Source organism: Protopterus annectens, chromosome 17.part0, assembly GCF_019279795.1.
Source record: "Protopterus annectens isolate FY-2018-M chromosome 17.part0, PAN1.0, whole genome shotgun sequence".
NCBI lineage: Eukaryota > Metazoa > Chordata > Ceratodontiformes > Protopteridae > Protopterus > Protopterus annectens.
Genome location: NC_056751.1, coordinates 105,943,243 through 105,964,431, shown reverse-complemented (window position 1 = coordinate 105,964,431; position 21,189 = coordinate 105,943,243).

The window sequence follows — 21,189 nt, the reverse complement described above, 5'->3', positions numbered from 1 at the left end:
GGTCTTTTTAGGGATAGGTATACAATCTATTACACCAAGTATATGGGGGACGTTTGCAATGTTATAGAACTGGTACATTACAGTTCTTCATTCCATGGGGGTGGATGGAAAGTATATGTAGTCATCCACATTGCTGCCAGGAATTTTGCTAGGATACCACTGCCAGCTGTGTGTGACACTCTGACAACATCCCCCATGTGCCTTTGGAATGTCATAGATGCAAGTACACCCAGGCTGAGACACACTTTAGTTTTATGGGGGATGAGGCTTCCTCGCAGGGTCTGCACAGACATGTATGTGGCACACATGTTGCAGACAGCCTGCACCAGCTGTCTGTCTAAGTGGTAGCTGTCAACTATTTGTTAGTCTGATAACTGAGGGATTGGCATAATGGTTAAGGTGAACAGAGTGTTATTCTCACCTTTAAGGGAAATTGGTTAGGCTTAAAATGGCCCACAAGGGCAGTTAGCCTAGTACTTCATATCTATGAAGCTATGAAATAGTTGAAATGCAGCCTTGCTCTCATTCTAGCTGACTACCTTCTAGGGCACACTACCACATCCACATTCATGGCTTGTATTACTGTAACTTCTTGCAATTTATTAACTGCAGGTTGCATTCTTCTTTTACTTTTTTGTGGTATTCTTACAAAATATGACAGAGTCCATAGTAGTAGCTTCTGTTCCTTGTGAGGCCCTATAGCATACGCTGAGGATTTCAGAAACAGAGCTGGCACTGAGGTTTTTCACATTTAAGTTGCATTGGACATACACAATGTGTCTTGGAATCAGAGGGGCATGTGCAGAATCTGTAATTATCCTATGCTGAAAAGCTAAGTATTCCAACTGCTTCAAGCATGTCTTCTGAAATTGTATCTGCAGTCGGTGCTCTGAAGTCTTCCTTTGGCATGATGTACTGTCTGCAAATATCTTTTGGAATCCCTCACATGGTGTACAGATATTCCTTCTTTCCTGTCTGCTCTTAAATATTTAGCAATCGAGCAAAAAGAAAGTCTGCAAGATAAAAATAACTTGTGTTTACTTTTAATAAACATTTGGGCATCTTAACTTCATCTGTTCCTAATAAATCAATGCAAATGCTGTTAAACTTATGTAGTCAATGAGATGTGAGATTGGTGGTATAAAACAGCAAATTATATACCTGCTGAATGTCACTGTAATTGTTTGCGACCTATACATTGAAGCAGGTTTTGAGCAAAACCCTGCTGTTTGCCATTTGCTTTCCTCACTCACAAAAGATGGAGAAATAAGCTGTAGCATGTTTTGTGAGTGGTTAAGGCAATGGTAAGATATGTAAAATATAAGTATTTGTCTTATTTTTATGAAATGCTTGTTTCGTGGGCCTGATGGCATGACTATAAGCCAGTCAACCTAATGAATCTCATCTATCTACCTAGATAGCTAGCTAGTTAGCTATGTTTTTTGCAAGGATTCATGCATTTATTTTACCACTCTTGACAACAGAACAAAGGAAATGTGAACCAAGCTGCAGTAGACATTTCTATCTTTAATCAGGAAAACATATTTCTGGCAACATTATACATTGTTTTCTCTACCCATAACCATTGAGCAGCCATGTACTATAAGGTTTATTCACTCTCTCCCCCACCGGGGGTATGAGAATACCAGGAAAGGGAGGTGAGGGCTGGGAACATCAGCCATCATGCAGTAAGAATCAGGAGGTTTTATCCTGACCCCTACCTTCTTTCTCTGTTTTTATGCAGCTGTAGAGTCTGCTGCAACCTTTTTTTACAGATAATATATTCTGGCTGGTTGTTTTATTGTGTCTGTCTGATACCTGCATACCTGATTTATGCTTTGTTATCCTACATATTGTTGCCTTTTGTAATAATGTATTGTTGTTAGTTTTGGTTGATGAACATATGCAGTTCGAATGTCATGAATGCTGTTTTCAGTAAATGACAGGTTGTCAGCATGCAAAATCAGTATTTTGTTTTTCTTTTGTATTATATTGGCCATCGCTTTAATAAAGAGCTGTTTTGCTGTTTTCAGTATTACTATAGCTAGAACATGCTCCTTCTCTGTTTGTATGGTCTTGCTTTACTTCCTTCAAGATCTGTTTTAGAGTTCTACTATGGACTATTACTGTCTTCCATATTGTCTTCCTGCTATTTAGTACAACTCAGCACACCCATTTATATAAGTATCCTCCTGCATCCTCTTTACTGTCACTTTCCCTTTCATCTCACTCATGCATCCTCACTCATTCAATTCACTCTCCCTTTTATCTCACTCAGTCCCTCTCACTCTCCCTTTCATCTCACTCAGTCCCTGTCACTCTCCCTTTCATCTCACTCATTCACTCTCACTCTCCCTTTCATCTCACTCAGTCCCTGTCACTCTCCCTTTCATCTCACTCATTCACTCTCACTTTCCCTTTCATCTCACTCATTCACTCTCACTTTCCCTTTCATCTCACTCATTCACTCTCACTCTCCCTTTCATCTCACTCATTCACTCTCACTCATTCACTCTCACTTTCCCTTTCATCTCACTCATTCACTCTCACTTTCCCTTTCATCTCACTCATTCACTCTCACTTTCCCTTTCATCTCATTTATTCACTCTCACTCTCCCTTTCATCTCATTCATTCACTCTCACTCTCCATCTTATCTCATTCCTTATCTTACCCTCACAACCAAACTATATGTTCGATCACTACATATATTTGAGGTTCACACACTTCAGCATTCCCCACATGATTATATGCCATTTGTGATTTCCTTTGTCGACCCAAACATAAGTTGCCAAACATCTGTTATTCTAACAAGATCTGTTAACAGGTAGATGTGTTGTCATCAGAGATATGCGAAGTGCTACCTTTAACCGAAGGAATGAAAGTATAACATCTATTACATAAAATGAATATACTGAACTTCATGATAAAGGCAAAACCACAATATTCTGTTATTCTTAAGGTAGCAAAAGCTCCCATATACAACAGTAGTGGATACAAAAAGATAAGCAGCATTTTTTAACAAGTTATTTGAATGTCATATTTGCTCATCCTAGCATAGCCTATATTGTATTTTAACCAGTTGCAGTTTTTTTACAAGATGTGCCATACCCTGATGAGACAGATTGACATGTAGTTGTGCTATGTTAACAAAAGTGCGGACGTAAACATTATTTGGTTCTGGAATCATTGTTGTTTACACTGACTGATAGTTGTATTGATGTTCACTTTTGCAAAAAAAAATGGTCATGTCTTTTTACAGATTTCTTTCATTTAGGTTTTATTTCTAAATGGTTTATGTTCAGTATTTAAAGTTACTGTATTTGATTTAAACTTAAATACTTTTTTCTTTTTTTATTTTATTTTGTCTTACCTATCTATCTATCTATCTATCTATCTATCTATCTATCTATCTATCTATCTATCTATCTATCTATCCATCTATCTATCTGTCTCTTTAGCTATATTTTCGCAGGGATTTGTGGATTTATCCTAACATTCTTGACAATGAAACAAAGGAAAGAAGTGAGCCAAACTGCTGTAGTCAGTTCTATCTTTTATCAGGAAAACATATTCGTGGCAAAATTATACAACTCAATTAATTTTACAGAATGTCTTTGCTGCATGTCATTAAAATCTGCTGTTGTCTCTTTCCTCTTCCTTGTGACTGACAAATGATTTTTTCTTAATTTTTGTCTCCACCCATGCTGATAGCCATTGTGTAGCCATCTGCTATGAAGATCATTCACACTGTCCCCATAGGGATATGAGGACAGATACCAGAAAAGGGATGTGAAGGCTGAGGACACGTGATAAGAATCAAGAGGTATTATCTTGCCCCTACCTTCTTTCTCCCTGGCCACTGAAGTGACAAATGTGCTTTCAGACGTACGTAGAAATTAGGCTATAGTGCTGTGTGGTGCTTGACAGATAAAAGAACATATTTTGTTTCATAATTTGCACTCTTTTACGCCTCTTCTCCTCTAGGTGTTAGGGTATAGCAGACAGGGTCATCTCCCGCCTCCACAATAAGTAAACTGGCATTGGCCACTCACTTCCACCCTTCTTGATGGTTCCCCTAGTGCCTGGTTTGCTAGCTTATCCCATGTTATCTGGGTTATAGTTATCTGGGTCATAGTTGAGACTTTGCCCCTTTATGCCATTGAACCAGCACTGACAAATGACTTGTCTTTTTTTTTCCTTTGCTATACCCACATCACTCATGAATGTAGAAAAGTACTACTCCTGAGAGTCTTCACTCTATCATTGCAAATTAAAAAAAAACAATGTGTTGATCACTACAGCAAATGTAACAGTCTCCTTGTACACTGCTTTTTCTTCAAGTAGCCTTTTATTTTATTATTCCCAGACTAAAATTACATGGGCTGCAGGTGGGCTGGAGTGTCTTTGACTGCCTTCTTTAAGTCAGATGCATATTTCTAAATTATTGTTCAGGCCTCTATAAGCAATGAAATATAACAGACCCACTTTTTTCCTCCAATACTTTTTATTCACACTCATCATTTGGGTGGAATCTATACCCTCTCTCCATCTATGGTCATTAGCTAATGTTAATTCATACTTTTTTTTTAACAAGCTGCATATTTCCTGGAAAGCATATGCAAAAAGAAATGCACCCATCTGTCCTTAACCTTTTTTAACTTAACATTTTCCGTAATGCATGGCACCTTGTTTTATTCAAACAATTCTGGGTGCAGCACAGCAAGCACTTCATCACATTCAAGTTATTGTCTTTTTTTTGATTTTTTTTCTTTCTTTCTTTCTTTCTTTCTTTCTTTCTTTCCCAAATGTATCATTCAGTATAGAGACACTGACACACATACAGCACTCAGCTACATAAAAAGCCAGACACCAAACCCAGCTTTAAAATGAGATGTCACATTTCAGGAATTATTCTACCTCCTTACTACTCTCTTAGCTTCTTTTCAACATCTCTGACCACATGATATTACGTCATGTATTTCCTAGATCTCTGATGTTCCCTAAACCAGTTAAACCCCAACATACAGCTGTAGAAGTAACAACCTTCTACCAAGTAAAATGATTCTTCTGTCAAAATGAGACTCTCAGTTTGTTTTCTTTACTAGAATCTTTGTAATTTTGTACATTTGATGTTCTAGCACCACTAAGCATACTCTGTATGACAGTGTTTTCCAGGACAACTTTGTCAACGTTGTTAAGTTCTACATTGTTATGAAGACCTGGGGAACTGTTCTTTGTAGGCCTGCTAGAACAAATGACTGCTATGCTAACACCACATGCATGTCACTTCATTGCTTGCATCAGTAAATGAGTAGTAACTATTGCCTGCCTGAAATTCTTTAAAAAGACTGACTAAAGATACTCAAGGGACTATCACAGACAGTGTGAACAGCATTAGGAGTGTTTTATTTCTTACTAACTAGTCAGCAAGCAAAGCAGAGGCTAACTTCATAATATACCGAGTACTACAGTTCATACTGGATGAGCTAAAACCCGATACACTGGGCACTGTCTCTTGCATTTTCTAGATTTAAACTGCACACTAAAATACTATATTAAGTAAATGACAAAAGATAGCTACCTCTATCATACCTTGATTTTCAGTATGTAAATAATAGCTCATCTGCCAAGAAGAATTCACGTCTGTAGCAAAGATGTAGCTTTACATTTTAAGCTCTCTCCCCTCATTGATTTTTTATGTTTCCCTTTGACTCTGCTTTCATTGTTTCTATTGATGAATGTTCTACACTGATCCTGCAATAAATCTTTGATTTTCTGATGTTCTTCTAAAATTGTTTTTTTTCCTGAATGATTCTCTAAACCACTCTTCTCACATTTACTTTATATCCATTAAACCTCCTACTGGACAATCCATAAACTAGTGTGCACTCAAGCAAGAGAACACATTTGGCAAATGTTATACACAGAAAGGGACTGCAGTAAAATTCTATGTCCTGCGTTGTAAGAAACAAACAAGGAGTGTTTTCATCCAAGGGCAAATTTGACACAGAATTCTTGTAGATGTGTAAACATCTGGCCAATGCTAGACAAATGATGAAGTGGATGAAGAACACAATGACAGAAGTATACTGTTCCCAGAATTCAACCTACGAGAATCCATAGGAAACTATAGCACAACCTCCGCTGTGCCATTCGTGGTTTGGGATGAAACATAATCCTCCTTGTCTGTCCCAAAGGAGGTAAGGCCCAAAGTAAAACTGATCCATCTGAATATAAGTTTCTTCAACTCTAAACTTGCACAGTGAGAAGATCCAACACTCTAGGAGGCTAGCAATAATGTCCAGAATATAGAGGATATCTCCCCAACTGACCCTCCTTGCTTATCCATATGTTGTGGCTGATAATAACTTGATTTACACAGTGGATAAAACCTGGGGAAAACATTATTAAACAACTTGTGGTACCTCAAATGTTTAGGCAGGATGTATCAAAGTTAATCCATAACCTTGTTTTTGGGAGGACATCTGGCAACTGAGAAAAAGCAAAGAAAGAGTACTAGAAAAGTTTTACAGGCCAAGGGATTTTGTTGCTATTCAAAGACATTGCACTTCTTTCCCAGAGTACCATGTAACAGCACTCTGTAGAGGACATTAGGCTCCTTTGGTTCTTCTTTTCACCTTCTTTCCTCTTCCCCTTTTCCTCTTTCTATAACAGTGGTTCCATTTTAGAGGATAGCAAAGGATATCATAAGACCCCTAGTTAGATCCACACGAGTTCCAGTGCATACTGGTAATACTAATCTATGCAATATGTTTCCCAGAGGCAATACTCCTCAGCTGAGTACATGCAAAAGTAATATCTCAAAAGATGCTCTGTTCACATGTGTAGTTCCACTCCAGAAAGTCTTGATTTGATGCACCAGGGTACATGGTTTATACCCAAAGTCATGAAGGAGTTATGCTAACTATTTTTTTTAATCAAACAACTTTAAACATCAGCACTTTATATATATATATAAATGGTTAGGTTAATGATGTTTCCCAAAACAACTCTCTGAACTATGCAAATGAGGGCAATAAACAAAGAAGTGGAACTCTGCTACTTCACTTAATGTTTGCTGAGTGAAGTACCTCAGTCCTCCACAGGTTTTAGCCCTTTTGGAATTCTTGTGGGAGACACTCCCCCTTCAAGGTTTTATCAATGTATCTAAAGAAATGTGAGAGCAATAAAATAATTTATACATGTTTTGGAAATGCAGGAAAGGATGACAGCCATTTGGCCATTTGTAAGATGCTATACTGAGCATGCACAAGAGTCCCAAGGGAGGAGGGAATATAACAGAAATGTATGGATGAAAATTTTCCACTCAGATGGCAGAGAACTGTAGGACAGTATCTGGTACCCACTACAGAAAACAAATGTGGACCCTTTGAAATTATTTAGAGACTGTAGAAGATAATTATAAAGTAAGACAGATAGAGTAACATAAGTCTATCATGTGAATACACTTAAACCATAGAAGGAACAGGCAGTGTTAGTAATTAACAAGTCTGTAGAGACAACTCAGACTATGGAACCAGAGATACAGATATGCAACTTCCTATTTTTTCAAAAGAAAGGGATGCAGAAATTTGTCCTAAGGAACAAGGAAATGTTCTTCATATAAAGCACTGTTGCATTAGTCTTAAATCTATGGGCTATATCCTGCATAGGATAAAACACCAGTTCATCTTCTAAAGCTTCAGTGCACCTTCCACACTTATAAACCATTAGTCAGTTTGAGATGAGCTGATTAAAAAGACAGGTTTGGGTGCCAAGACCTTTCAGAGTTTTTCTGCACCAAACAGAGCGTTCCTCAGGCTTCAGAGAATTGGCTGTCGGCTTGTGCCATTCTATTGCTGGGTAGATAAGCTCTGTTTGGGTAAAACTTTCCACATATGTTTTTAATGTTTAATTTACTTTCTTATGTGGGAAAGTACATTTCAAGCTAGGAATATTTGTTTTTCTTGACTGTCACGCAACTTTGCAGTACTTTTAAACAGGAGTGAACTCTTGTGCTTGACATTTTAAAAGTTAATTTAAACATTCTAAAACAATTTTTACACTAGAAAAACTGTATTTAAATTACTTTTTGTGACTGGTAAAGTGTATTAGAGTGTTTTACTGTGTTTTTATTGGGAAAGTGACTTTACACTGCTTCTAAATTTTTACTGTCTTATGCTGCATAGTTTCCTCTCAGAAAAAGGCACCATTTCAGCTTGACCATGAAACAAACTACCAGTCCCACAATTGGTCCTTCTTCCAGTCACAAAAAGGAAAACTTAACTAAACAGCCTTTGCCACCACAGCAGGCTAGCAATTTGCCTTAGTCTCAGGTGGATGATTCTGCTGTGGCCAAAACTGGCTCTCCAGACAACTCATCTATTTCTCCAGATCTATTTAATGTTGACCATATAGCTGTTGTGGATCAGAGGTTAGCCACATCCTCTGTGGCTGTTTGGGTCCCCTCAGTGGACAATGGACAGCCACATTTGTTGGTGTTGGGATAAGGGGCTGGGAAGGTACCTTTACTTAACCAAAATGTTGCCCGTCCCTGGGGAAGCTGTTGTTGCCATTAAAATCCTATTTGTCCTAATGTTTCTGTCAAAAAGAAACAGAAAATAAATATATAGCTTCTCCTGCTCCAGTTTCACTGCACAGTAGTAGCTAATTAAGTCTGGTTTATGGTCTTGTACAGGCTATTGACCCTTCTTATCAGGTGTTTTCTAGTAAGAGAAAAAGGGATTCCTCTTTTCCTGAACAGATTCAACAAACTGAATCTGCAGAAGAATGTGACGGGAGAGATACATGTTTTTTTTCCCCTGAAATTTCTGATTCAGACTCAGAGGAGAGTCTTCCTGTCAAGGATTCTCTTTCTCTGAGACTATTTCCAGAATGCACCAGTGTCTTCAGTGGGCAGTGAATGAGGTTTCTCAGTCCTTCAGAAAATACTATGAAATTCTATAAATGGAATTCCCAGAACCTTCTTCTACCCACCCCCACCCCCTCCCCACAGTGCTGTTAGCACTGGAGGATGTGTATGTCACAGCCTGTGGTTTGCCTGATAGCCAGCCTGCTGCATCTAAGAAAACAGATAGAATGAACAAAGTATTTCAAATTTCTATACACTCATCCCAGACCTTAACCAGGAGCTATAACTTTAATCAATCCATCTGCTGCCAAACATTTCATTAATTTTAACTCTTCCCCTTCTGAAATGAATGACAAAAGAATTGATAGGTTTGGGGAAAAGTTTATGGTTCTGCAATTTTAATTTTTAGAGTTTTGAATTGTCATGTTCACATGCTAAAGTTTATTCTGATTAATCATGCAAGCATGAGGCATGCTTTATCTGCAGTTCTTTCCTGTGAGGAAATTTCTGCTTTGCTTTGTCTAGTGCCTTCTGTTTATCATGTCACTACTCATTGTTTAAAGTGTGTTCATTACTCTGTAGATACTACGTCCAGGGCTGTTACCACTGGTAGTGTGTTGAGAAGGTTTATCTGGTTACATTCCCAGAACCTCACAGAGGCTGTACAAAATTAGATTTTAAATTCACCTTTGAATAGACAATTTGTTTTTGGATTCTGCTGCAAAGGTTATCAACAAATGTGATGAGGGATAAGCTGAGATTTTCACCCCTCCTTCTCTAAATTTTCCAAGGGTTTTTTTTTTTTGCTCCCTCATTCAATTTTGGTGAGAAATACAACCAACAGTCAATAAAATGTTGCTAATTTAAAAAAACAGTGTTAGGGTGGTTATAAAAAGAAAGCAGGACCCCTCACCCCTGACAAAGGACAGTCAAATAAGTCAGAATGAGTTTGTAAGGGACTTTGTTGTCCACCCCCACTGCCCAATCTCTTATCTCATCAAGAAAGTCAGAATTTCAATTTCTCTCTTTGGCAACATATCACTTCAGATAATTGGCTCTGAGACTGATTCAGTAGGGTTACAGATAGCAGTGCGAAAAAATCCCTTCTTTACAGGAGAATTATTTCCCATCCACCAGACCAAACCCCTCTGCTGCTTTCTGTGCCACAGCACATGCTTTTTCTGGGGGTATTAAAAACAGTTCTTCCTTCCCAGCTGGGAAGAGGTTTTTATTCAAGAATGTTGCTGATGCTAAAGAAGGAAAATACTTGGAGACCAGTTCTGACCCTTTCTTTACTAAACCAGATTGTGATACTGCCCAAGTTCAAAATGCTTTCACTTTACAATCTCTTACCCATTCTTCCTCATTTGAGTTTTTGGTAACCTTAGATTTAGAAGATGCATATCACCAAATTCCTATCCATCCAGACTTCAGACATTTAAGGTTTAGTGTGTCTGGATTGCATTATCAGTTCTCTGCACTACCCTTTTGGGCTATCAACTGCTCTAGGGGTGTTCACAAAGTGTCTAGCTCCAGTTATAGCACATCGCAGGCTACAAGGCATGCACCTTTTTTCCATATTTATATGACTTGCTTATCTCTACAGAGTCTTTTTCAAAGTGTCAGGAATTTCTCACTTGGGTGAGAAATCTCCTATGCAGGCTGGGATTCGAACTGAATATTCAAAAGGCGTTTTTGACTCCATCACACATGATTGTGTTCCTATGGTGTCTGCGAGACACCTCAGTACAAAGATATTTTATTCCACAGGAAAAACAAAATAGATCTATATTTAGATCTATTCCAGAGGTTTTCCACTCAGACTTCAGTCACTGCAAGGAAATACCTCAGGATTCTGGGTGTCAAGGCATCTGTGATTCTCGCGGTACCTCTGGCAAGATTCCACATGAGAAAAATGCAATATTTTCTGATGTCTTTTCGGTTCTAGCGCCAGCACCCATTATATTTTCAAATTCTAGTTCTCGGAGTTGCATGAAACAAAATCATTATATGGAGATATCAAATATTCTTGAATCCAGGTCTCCTTTCTCCCCTCTTGCTCCAAAGCAGTCAGTCACCACAGATACCTTGGACTTTGCTTGCGGAGCAGTGTCAAGGTGGATAAAAGTGCAAGGTGTCTGGACGACAAAGGCCGACTAAAGCACATAAGTGTAAAAGAGATGCTTGCCCTTCTCAATTATCTAATCTGCTTTGGTCCCCAGGACCAGTTCATATTGTTATTGGCAATACCACTGGGTATCATAAACAAACATGCACAGGGGAAGCAGGTTTTACCCCCCTATGCAAACATGTTAGCATGGGATATAGCTTTACAGCATAGTCTCACTCAACAGGCTTTCTACATTCCATCAGAGAAAAAAACTGGGAGGTTAGAAATCTGAGTAAGACAAAGGCAAACCTTCACAAATGGAAACTAGAACAGGCGGTCTTCCAAGAATTGATCCAGCAGTGGGGAATTCCTCAAATAGACCTTTTTGCCTCCCCTCTGAACAATCAACTGGTAAAACCCTGCTCCAGGACTCCATACAAGAAGACTTGGAAGACGGATGCTTTTTCTTTTCATTAAACAGGAATATTCCTCTATGCTTTTCTATCCTTTCCACTGATATCTAGGGCACTTTTGAAGATTCAGTTGGAAGGTCATTGTGGCGACTCCGTTCTAGCCCATGCAATAGTGGTTCTGTCTTCTTTTTGAATTGGTCATGGGAAATTACTACAAGCTTCCTCATAGAGTGGATCTACTTACACAAGGTCAGGGGTGTTTGATACATCCAGACCCTAAACAAATTGAACTGACCACCCAGATGATGAGGTCTTAATCCCTTTTAGGCATCTGGTTACAGATGATGTGCAGAGAAATTTAGAGAAGGTCAGAAGGAGTTGCATTATGTCTTTGTGGACTTGGAGAAAGCATATGATAGGGTGCCTAGAGAGGAGTTGTGGTATTGCATGAGGAAGTCAGGAGTGGCAGAGAAGTATGTAAGAGTGGTACAGGATATGTACGAGGGTAGTGTGACAGTGGTGAAGTCTGCAGTGGGAGTGACAGATCCGTTTAAGGTGGAGGTGGGATTACATCAAGGATCAGCTCTGAGCCCTTTCTTATTTGCAATGGTGATGGACAGGTTGACAGATGAGATTCAAATTGTTCAAATTGTTCTATCATGGTGTGAATGGGAGGAGAAATAGGGTAGGGGTTATCCTGAAGGAACAGTATGCCAAGAGTGTTTTGGAGGTGAAAAGAGTGTCGGATAGACTGACGTTTATGAAGCTGGAAATTGATGGTGTACTGATAAATGTTGTTAGTGCATACGCTCCGCAAGTTGGATGTGCAATGGATGAGAAAGAAAAATTTTGGAGTGAGTTGGATGAAGTGGTGGTGAGTGTACCCAAGGGTGAGAGACTGGTGACTGGAGCAGATCTCAATGGGCATGTTGGTGAAGGGAACAGAGGGGATGAGGAAGTGATGGGTGGGTATGGGGTTAAGGAGAGGAATGCAGAAGGTCAGATGGTAGTGGATTTTGCAAAAAGGATGGACATGGCTGTGGTGAATACGTATTTTAACAAGAGGGAGGAGCATGGGGTGATGTACAAAAGTGAAGGAAGATGCACACAGGTGGATTACATCCTATGTAGGAGTGCCAGTCTGAACGAGATTGGAGACTGTAAAGTGGTGATGGGGAAAGTGTAGTTAGGCAGCATAGAATGGTGGTCTGTAGGAAGTTGTTGGTGATCAAGAAGAGGAGGACAAGTGTAAAAGCAGTGCCAAGGATCAAATGGTGAAAGTTGAAAAAGGGTGATTGTGAGGCGGAGTTCAGGGAAGAGTTACCGAATAGGTGGGTAACTACAGCAGAGATGGTAAGGGCGACAGCTAGAAAGGTGCCTGGTGTGACATCTAGACAGAGGAAGGAGGACAAGGAGACCTGGTGGTGGAATGAGGAAGTACAGGAGAGTATACAGAGGAAGAGTCTGGTGAAGAAGAAGTGGAATTGTCAGAGAGATGAAGAAAGTAGACAGGAGTATAAGGAGATGAGGAGCATGGCAAAGAGAGAGGTGGCGAAGGCTAAGCATAAGGCATATGGAGAGTTATATGAAAGGTTGGACACTAAAGAGGGAGAAAAGGACCTGTACCAATTGGCTAGACAAAGGGACCGTGCTAGGAAAGATGTGCAGCAGGTAAGGGTGATAAAGGATAGTGAGGGAAACGTACTCACAAGCGAGGAGAGTGTGTTGAGCAGATGGAAAGAGTACTTTGAGGGGCTGATGAATAAAGAGAATGAGAGAGAGAGAGAGAGAGAAGGTTGGATGATGTGGGGATAGTGAATCAGGAAGTGAAACAGATTAGCAAGGAGGAAGTATGGACAGCTATGAAGAGGATGAAGAATGGAAAGGCTGTTGGTCCAGATGACATACCAGTGGAAGCATGGAAGTGCTTAGGAGAAATGGCAGAGGACTTTTTAACCAGATTTTTATGAAATCTTAGAAAGTCAGCGGATGCCTGAGGAGTGGAGCAAAAGTGTTTTGGTACATATTTTTAAGAATAAGGGTGATGTGCAGAGTTGTAGTAACTACAGAGGGATAAAACTGATCAGTCACAGCTTGAAGTTATGGGAAAGAGTAGTGGAAGCTAGGTTAAGAAGGGAAGTGATGATTAGCGATCAGCAGTATGGTTTCATGCCAGGAAAGAGCACTACAGATGCGATGTTTGCTCTGAAACTATTGATGGAGAAATTTAGAGAAAATTAGAAAGAGTTGCTTTGTGTCTTTGTGGACTTGGAGAAAGCATATGATAGGGTGCCTAGAGAGGAGTTGTGGTATTGTATGAGGAAGTCAGGAGTAGCAGAGAAGTATGTAAGAGTGGTACAGGATATGTACGAGGGTAGTGTGACAGTGATGAAGTCTGCAGTGAGAGTTACAGATCCGTTTAAGGTGGAGGTGGTATTACATAAGGATCAGCTCTGAGCCCTTTCTTATTTGCAGTGATGATGGACAGGTTGACAGATGAGATCAGACAGGAGGCCCCATGGACTATGATGTTTGCAGATGACATTGTGATCTGTAGTGAGAGCAGGGACCAGGTTGAAGAGACCCTGGAGAGGTGGAGATATGCTCTAGAGAGTAGAGGAATGAAGGTCAGCAGGACTAAGACAGAATACGTGTGTGAATGAGAGGGGAGGGTAGAGGAATGGTGAGGATGCAGGGAGTACAGTTGGCGAAGGTGAATGAGTTTAAGTACTTGGGATTAACAGTTCAAAGTAATGGTGAGTGTGGAAGAAAGGTGAAGAAGAGAGTAGAGGCAGGGTGGAATGGGTGGAGAAGAGTGTCAGGAGTGATTTGTGACAGACGGGTACCAGTAAGAGTGAAAGGGAAGGTCTATAAGAGGGTAGTGAGACCAGCTATGTTGTATGGGTTGGAGACAGTGGAATTGACAAAAAGGCAGGAGTCAGAGCTGGAAGTGGCAGAGTTAAAGATGTTAAGATTTGCACTGGGTGTGACAAGGGTGGACAGGATTAGGTATCAGTATATTAGAGGGCCAGCTCAGGTTGGACGCTTTGGAGACAAAGTCAGAGAGGCAAGATTGCGTTGGTTTGGACATGTGCTGAGGAGTGATGTTGGTTATATTGGAAAAAGGATGCTAAGGATGGAGCTGCCAGGTAAGAGGAAAAGAGGAAGGCCTAAGATAAGGTTTATGGATGTGGTGAGAGAGGACATGCAGGTGGCTGGTATGAAAGAGCATGATGCAGAGGACAGGAAGAAATGGAAACAGATGATCCGCTGTGGCAACCCCTAATGGGAACAGCCGAAAGAGAAGAAGAAGTACCGATGGAGGAAATAAAGCCTCGTAATAGAAAATCATATATTAGCAAATGGAAAAGGCTTTCTAGTTGGTGCCAACAACACAACCATTACACATTCAGGGTTAGTGTTTCTCTGGTTTACAGTATTTGTGTGAGTTACCTTCTTATGTCCTGTCTTACTTCTCTGCCAAGGTTCATTTGTCAGCCATTTTAGTATGCCTGCCCATGAATCCCCTCTCCTTCAAGGACTTCAGATTTCAAAATGTTTTTGGTAGGGGTATTGCATAAGAGACCTCCAAGAAAAATGGTGGCTCGTCTTTGCAATCATAATTTTATGTTAGAGATGCTAAAACTTGCTCCATTTGAACCATTTCATCTGCCTGGCTTGAGGTTCTTAACATGGATAATAGTTTTGCTGGTTGCTCTGACATTTGCAAGAAGAATATCTGAGTTGCAAGCTCTTATGATGGGTCGACCTTATCTCATTTTCAACAGAGACAGGGTTTCCTTGAGAACTAGTTTTTTCTTTTTTACCTAAAATTATATCCAAGTTTATTTTAAGCCAAACTATCCATCTCCCGGTATTCTTTCCTGACTTTGGATGTCCACAGACAACTCAGGTACTATATTGACAGAACAAAATCTGAACTTTCAGAACTACCGATCAGTTGTTAATTTCTTATGAATATAAAATGGGGCAACCTGTGTCAAAGAAGACTATTTCCAAATGCTTGCCTCGGGCTATTACCTTTTGTTATTCACATCACAACAAAACTATTCCAGACAAGGTCAAGGCACATTCTACCGGAGCCTTGGCTTCATTTATGGCTTCGTGGATAGGGTTGGACTTAAAGTATTCTTGCAGCAGCAGCTTGGTCCTGTGTGCATACCTTTACAAAGTACTATAAGATAGACTCCTTCTCCAGGTCTATGTCAGGACCATTCTCTAGGGGGTTTCTGGACCCTTCTCCTTCCACTTCCCCATACAGCTTAGGTTACTGCAGCACTAATCATTGTACAGCTGTGAAAGTAAATTTACCATAATAATAGATGTTCATATGATCACTGCTGCAGTAGCTACTCCCTCCATCCAGTCCCCTTGTTTTTGATTTTTTTTATGTCAGGGTGTGGCCCTTTATTTTTTGTTGTACCTAGAAATGTCTTCTTAGGGCCCAGTCTCCTTCTCTCGATTGGCATGAAAGCTCTGAAGGGCTTTGTGCCCAAACCTGTATTTTTAGTCAGTTTGGCTCAAGCCAACTAACCGTTTGGGCAAGTGGATGGTACCCTGAAGCTTTAGATGCTGCCCACCTGTTATATCCCATGCAGCATATAACCCATATATCTTAGGCTACTGCAGCAGTGATCATAAATAATTGTACTTTTTTCCCTCTTAATCCTAGACCTAACATACTAAACCATAATACTTTCATATTCCCAGGGCAGAAAGTGAGAGGTAATTCTTAAAGGATTCCTGAGGCACAACAGGAAGCAATCATTCAGGAGATTAAGAAAATATAACAGCTGTATATGACAGAGTAGCTCTTACTGCTGGGAACAAGTACTGTTGTTCTGGTTGCTAGGATCAAAAGCAGTGTACTTTTTAATATTTTTTTACTGAAGTGAAATATTCGAGTTTGATGCATACCCCATGCCTAGAGAGGTCACGTTAGTTACAAAAGTAAAAAAAAGTCTGTCCAGCTCGGATTTAAGAGGAATAATGACAAGTCCCCTTAATATAATGAGTGAAGGAAAGAAAGCTTTCCCAAACTCCCCTTGGCTATCTCAATGTTGGCCTGCATGATGTTCCTGCCACCGTTCAGTGCTTGAAAGATCACATTTTAAATCCACATTCCCAGTATACAACCACCTACCTCAATGATGTGGCCATTTTCTGTGAAGAATGAGTAAGCCGTTTACCTAAAGTCTGTGACATTCTATGCTGCTTAAAGTCAGACAGTATTAAATCCTGATAAATAAGAGGAAATAAATGGCAAAAACTAACTACATGTGGCATGTAACTGGATGAGGTTCAATTAATCCACAAACTGAAAAGAATATGAAAGTTATTCAAAGCTGGCCATGTGCGGTCACCAAGAATCAGGTCAAAGGTTTTTTTTCTTACGTATAAAAGGCTATCACAAAAAGTTTATCCCAAATGTTGACACTTTAGCGTGTCCCCTGACTGATCTGGCTTAAAACAACCCAATTATAAGTCAGGTAGTCTGAGGTTGTAGAGTAAGAGTTTTTGATATTGAAACGGGCCCTGTAAATGACCCCGATGGATCCCACAAACCTTTACAGGTCATGTGGTCTGATGATGTAGAGAAGTATTTTTGGCCTTGAAATCAGAAATGTATTCCCACTATACCTCTCAAACTCTTAACACAAGAAATCTGTACAGAGCCAAAATTAATGGAGGACAAAGGTCTAAAAATAGGGACAGATTTTAAATATTGCTCTTACAAACATATAAAGTTGTTAGACTAACAGGTTTTGCATTAGCATGCATTTTTGGAATCTGAAACTCAAACATCTGCCATTATGTAGTGACTTCAATCCTCAGTGGTTTGCTAGAAAACCACACATTTTATAAGAAATGGGCCAGCAATACAAGGCACAAATCCGGACATTCTATGAAAATCTAGAGAGTTGAGAGGTATGATTCTCACTCTGCTCTGGTTGCCTCACACTTTATAATCAATGTTTCATATAGCTGGATGCCTCTATGGAAGGTCTTGGAGCTGTGTTATCATAATTTTACAATGGGAAATAGTGGTCAATTTGTTTTCACAATTGAAAACTGAACCTCTCTGGAGAATAGGTAGGCCACAATAGTGAAGAAGTGCCTCACAGTAAAGTGGATTCCTAATGTTTTTAAATATTATCTAATGCGCAGGGATGGATTTTTTTTTTCGATTAATGGATCATGACTCATTCAGTGGTTATACTGAGATAAGGACAAGAATGCCAAACTGACTCAGTGGTCCCTATCACCAAAACTCTTCCATGACACTGTCAAACAGTGGCCAGTGGTGAACCATGGCAGTGATGATGGACTTCCCAGGGTGTATTATCTGGCTGTCATTCTTGCTTGGCCCCATGGGTGTAAGCTGGGGGGTATGTCCTAGCCTAGAAGGTTTTGTAGCTGAAGACAGATATGTTTTAATCACATGTTGCTAGGCTTTTCCTGTCCACAGCTAATTTAGTTTGTCCCACAATGGGTTAATAAGGAAAGGAGATTCTGTTGAGAGAAAGAGTGCCACAAGCCTTTAAAAATCTTGGATGTATGCAGTACAGGAAGTCTTTGGTTATGTTGAAGAAAAGCAGGAATGCATAGAACGTTGTGAATTCCTGAAAATCACTGTTTCTATTTTCTGCAAAGCATAGAGACTTGTTTAGTTTCTAGAATTATTTTAGTTTAATTTAACGTCACTGGCAGACGTAAGCCAGTTTTCTCTTTAATCTCATTACCTCCACTAGCACTAGAAGCTCGGACTCTAATTTCCAGTGTCTGTATCCTGAGTCTTTGGATAAAATCAGATTGTATGTTCACACCTGTAGAATCTTGAGTAAGTGTTACTAAAGAGATGTAAATGGAAAACTGTTCAGCACAAACTAAATTTTGCACTGGTAACATTTAATAGATTCTAAGTCACAAACTGGATTTATAAGTCGCAATAAACCTAGTAAATATTAATTTGTAATGTTTTGTAGGAAACTTACAATACCTCAGCAACCATTGAAACTATACACATACTGTCATCAGTATTTTGTTCATTCAGATGTGTGCTTTCATATGAGTCTAAACAGTTTTGTCTATGCAGATTTGCTATTGCTAGCTGTTGAAATATTGAAAGAAATATGAAAATTATGACAATATAGATATTTAATATCACTTTAGCTGCCCTAGACTGTTAACCAGACTGTCATGCTACATTAAGACAAAATCTTCCAATAGTTTTGCTATACCTGTTCTTACAAATATAAGTATGAACAGGCAAAATTAAACACCCAAAGGTGTCACTTGGCTGGTTCCAGAGAGATTCCTCTGGAATCACAAGCCTTTAATACATAAATCCCGCTGTTCTGCACACTGAAAACTGACCATGGACTATCCTTCCTGCAAGTCATAAGCATCAGTCGTATTACATCAGAAAACTAACTAACATGCTGTCTAAAAAAGGAAACTGTTTTGTCCTTTTATATTTTCACTAGAACACTTTGATTATTTATTACAGGTCAAAAAACAGACATAAAATTGTCTGCAGCTAATATTTTAATCAAGTTTTGAAATGAAGTAATTAACTCAATAAACATATCTGGAATCTAAGATTGAGAAGAATTAAAAAAGAAAAAGCAAACGGATTACAATTACTATTTTTAACTATATCATAGACCATATAGGAGTCTGTCCTACACAATTTATGTATATAAACTTATCTGTAGAAATGTGTATTTGTTAACCAATTTACAACACTGACAGGCACAGCATGGGCGTACAAGCTTATTAAGACAAGAATATATAAAACTGCATGTGTCACCAATTACCTGCCAAAGCTTACTTGATTTGGCTACCAAGTAGTAAAAGTATGCATATGGTAACCCTAGTTTATTGTCAACAAACAATTGATTATTAGTGACTCAGAGTTGGAGAACCAAATGCATTTAAATACTTCTGTAAGTACCGATTTAATAATTTTATCTGGGAATTTATACCTCTCAACCTCTTAGCACAAGAAATCTGGACAAATCCTAGGAGTACAAGCTTAATAAAATGAGAAGAATATATAAAGCTGTGTGTGTTACCAATTACCTGCCAAAGTTTACTTGATTTGGCTACCAAGAAGCGAAAGTATTAATACTGTAACCCTAATTTATTGTCGACAAACTATTGGTTAAATTAGAGACTCAGATAGATTTGGAGAACCACATGCATTTAATTATTTCTGTAAGTACTGATTTAAGAATTTTATCTGGGAATTTATACCTCTTAACCTCTTACCACAAGAAATCAGGACAAAGCATAAAATAATCTGGGGATAAAGGCCCAAAAATATAGACAGATTTTAAATATTGTCCTTATAAACTTAGAAAATTGCTAGGATAAAAGGATTTGTGTTGGCATACATTTTTCTGAAGGATATGAAGTCTGAAACATACATGTATGTGATTATTTTGTGTCTTTCATACTCAGTGATTTGCCATAAAACCACAACTTTTATGAGGAACAGACCGAAAATATGAGGCAAAAATCTGGAAATTCTGCAAAAATCTCTGGACAGTTGAGAGCTATATCTGGGTATATTGGCAAGTAAAATCTACAAAGAAAAAAGCTGAGAAAAGTATGCATTCAACAATTGTGATTTTAGATACTAAAGAAAACTTCATAGCAGATCATCTAGTAAAACATCAACTAACCACATTCTAACATTTTATACAGTATCAGAGTGGTAATCACAGTTATTTTGACAAAATGAGATACAGATGTATTTCAGTTTGGGACTAAGTCTAGAATTAAAACACCCATTACTTGGCTAAATAATGGCTAACTTTCACAGGCAGCGGTCTTTTATGTGGCCCAAAGATAAGTAACAATATAATAGGAAGCAATTGTCATGGCAATGAGTAATTAATTAAGAAACCACCAATAAAAACTGCAGTGATCATGAATAGAGGAACATACTGTGACAATGGTCAGAAGACCCACAAATGCCAGTAGCATGCATATAGCATACCTCACCTGTCTGTCCACACATGCATATTCACTCTGCTGTGAGAACTGCTAAGAACAATAATAAAGGCCTCCCAGCAAAGTCACTACCAAAGTCACTACTGATTTATTTCTTACACGTAGGGAAGACATAAGTGAATAGGGCAGTTAGAAAGGGCGAAGAGTTAGCAGGGGACCACACAGATGAAAAGACGGGTGGGGAAGAAAGTTTTTTTTTTCCTGTGGGATATGTGTCCACTTTCTTTCTAAGAAGAGTCGAGGGGGAAGGATGTAAGGGAAAGGTTTGCACAGGAAGGGGGTATAGAGATGGTAGTGACTGCAGACAAACCAACACAGCTCAGATAAAGACCAACTGAGAAGGTTCTGACACAAAAGGGAGTGGAGAGCACAATGGAAAGACACAGACAGACAAAGGGTGGACATTTTAGTGATGGGGAGTACTGAACTACAAACAGTGAAGGAAAATGAAGCACACAGAAGAGAAACACCATAATGGGGATAGGCTGGGGTGACAGCTTCCTTTCAAGCTATCCAGTGGAGCACCCTCCATGACTGCCCTCACCACTGGGTCCTGACTATATTGCCACTTTGGATAGGGCTAGACAGCAAAGCAACTCAAGTCACACAAGAACGTGCTTCAGGAAGTCAATGTGGATATCAAGACTCTGGTCCAGCACTGCAATTTCTAAATCCTCCAGCTCCTGCCAGCTAACATATTGTGACCTACCCACTGACTCTCAAAGGGTGTGATAACACTCTCCACAGTGAC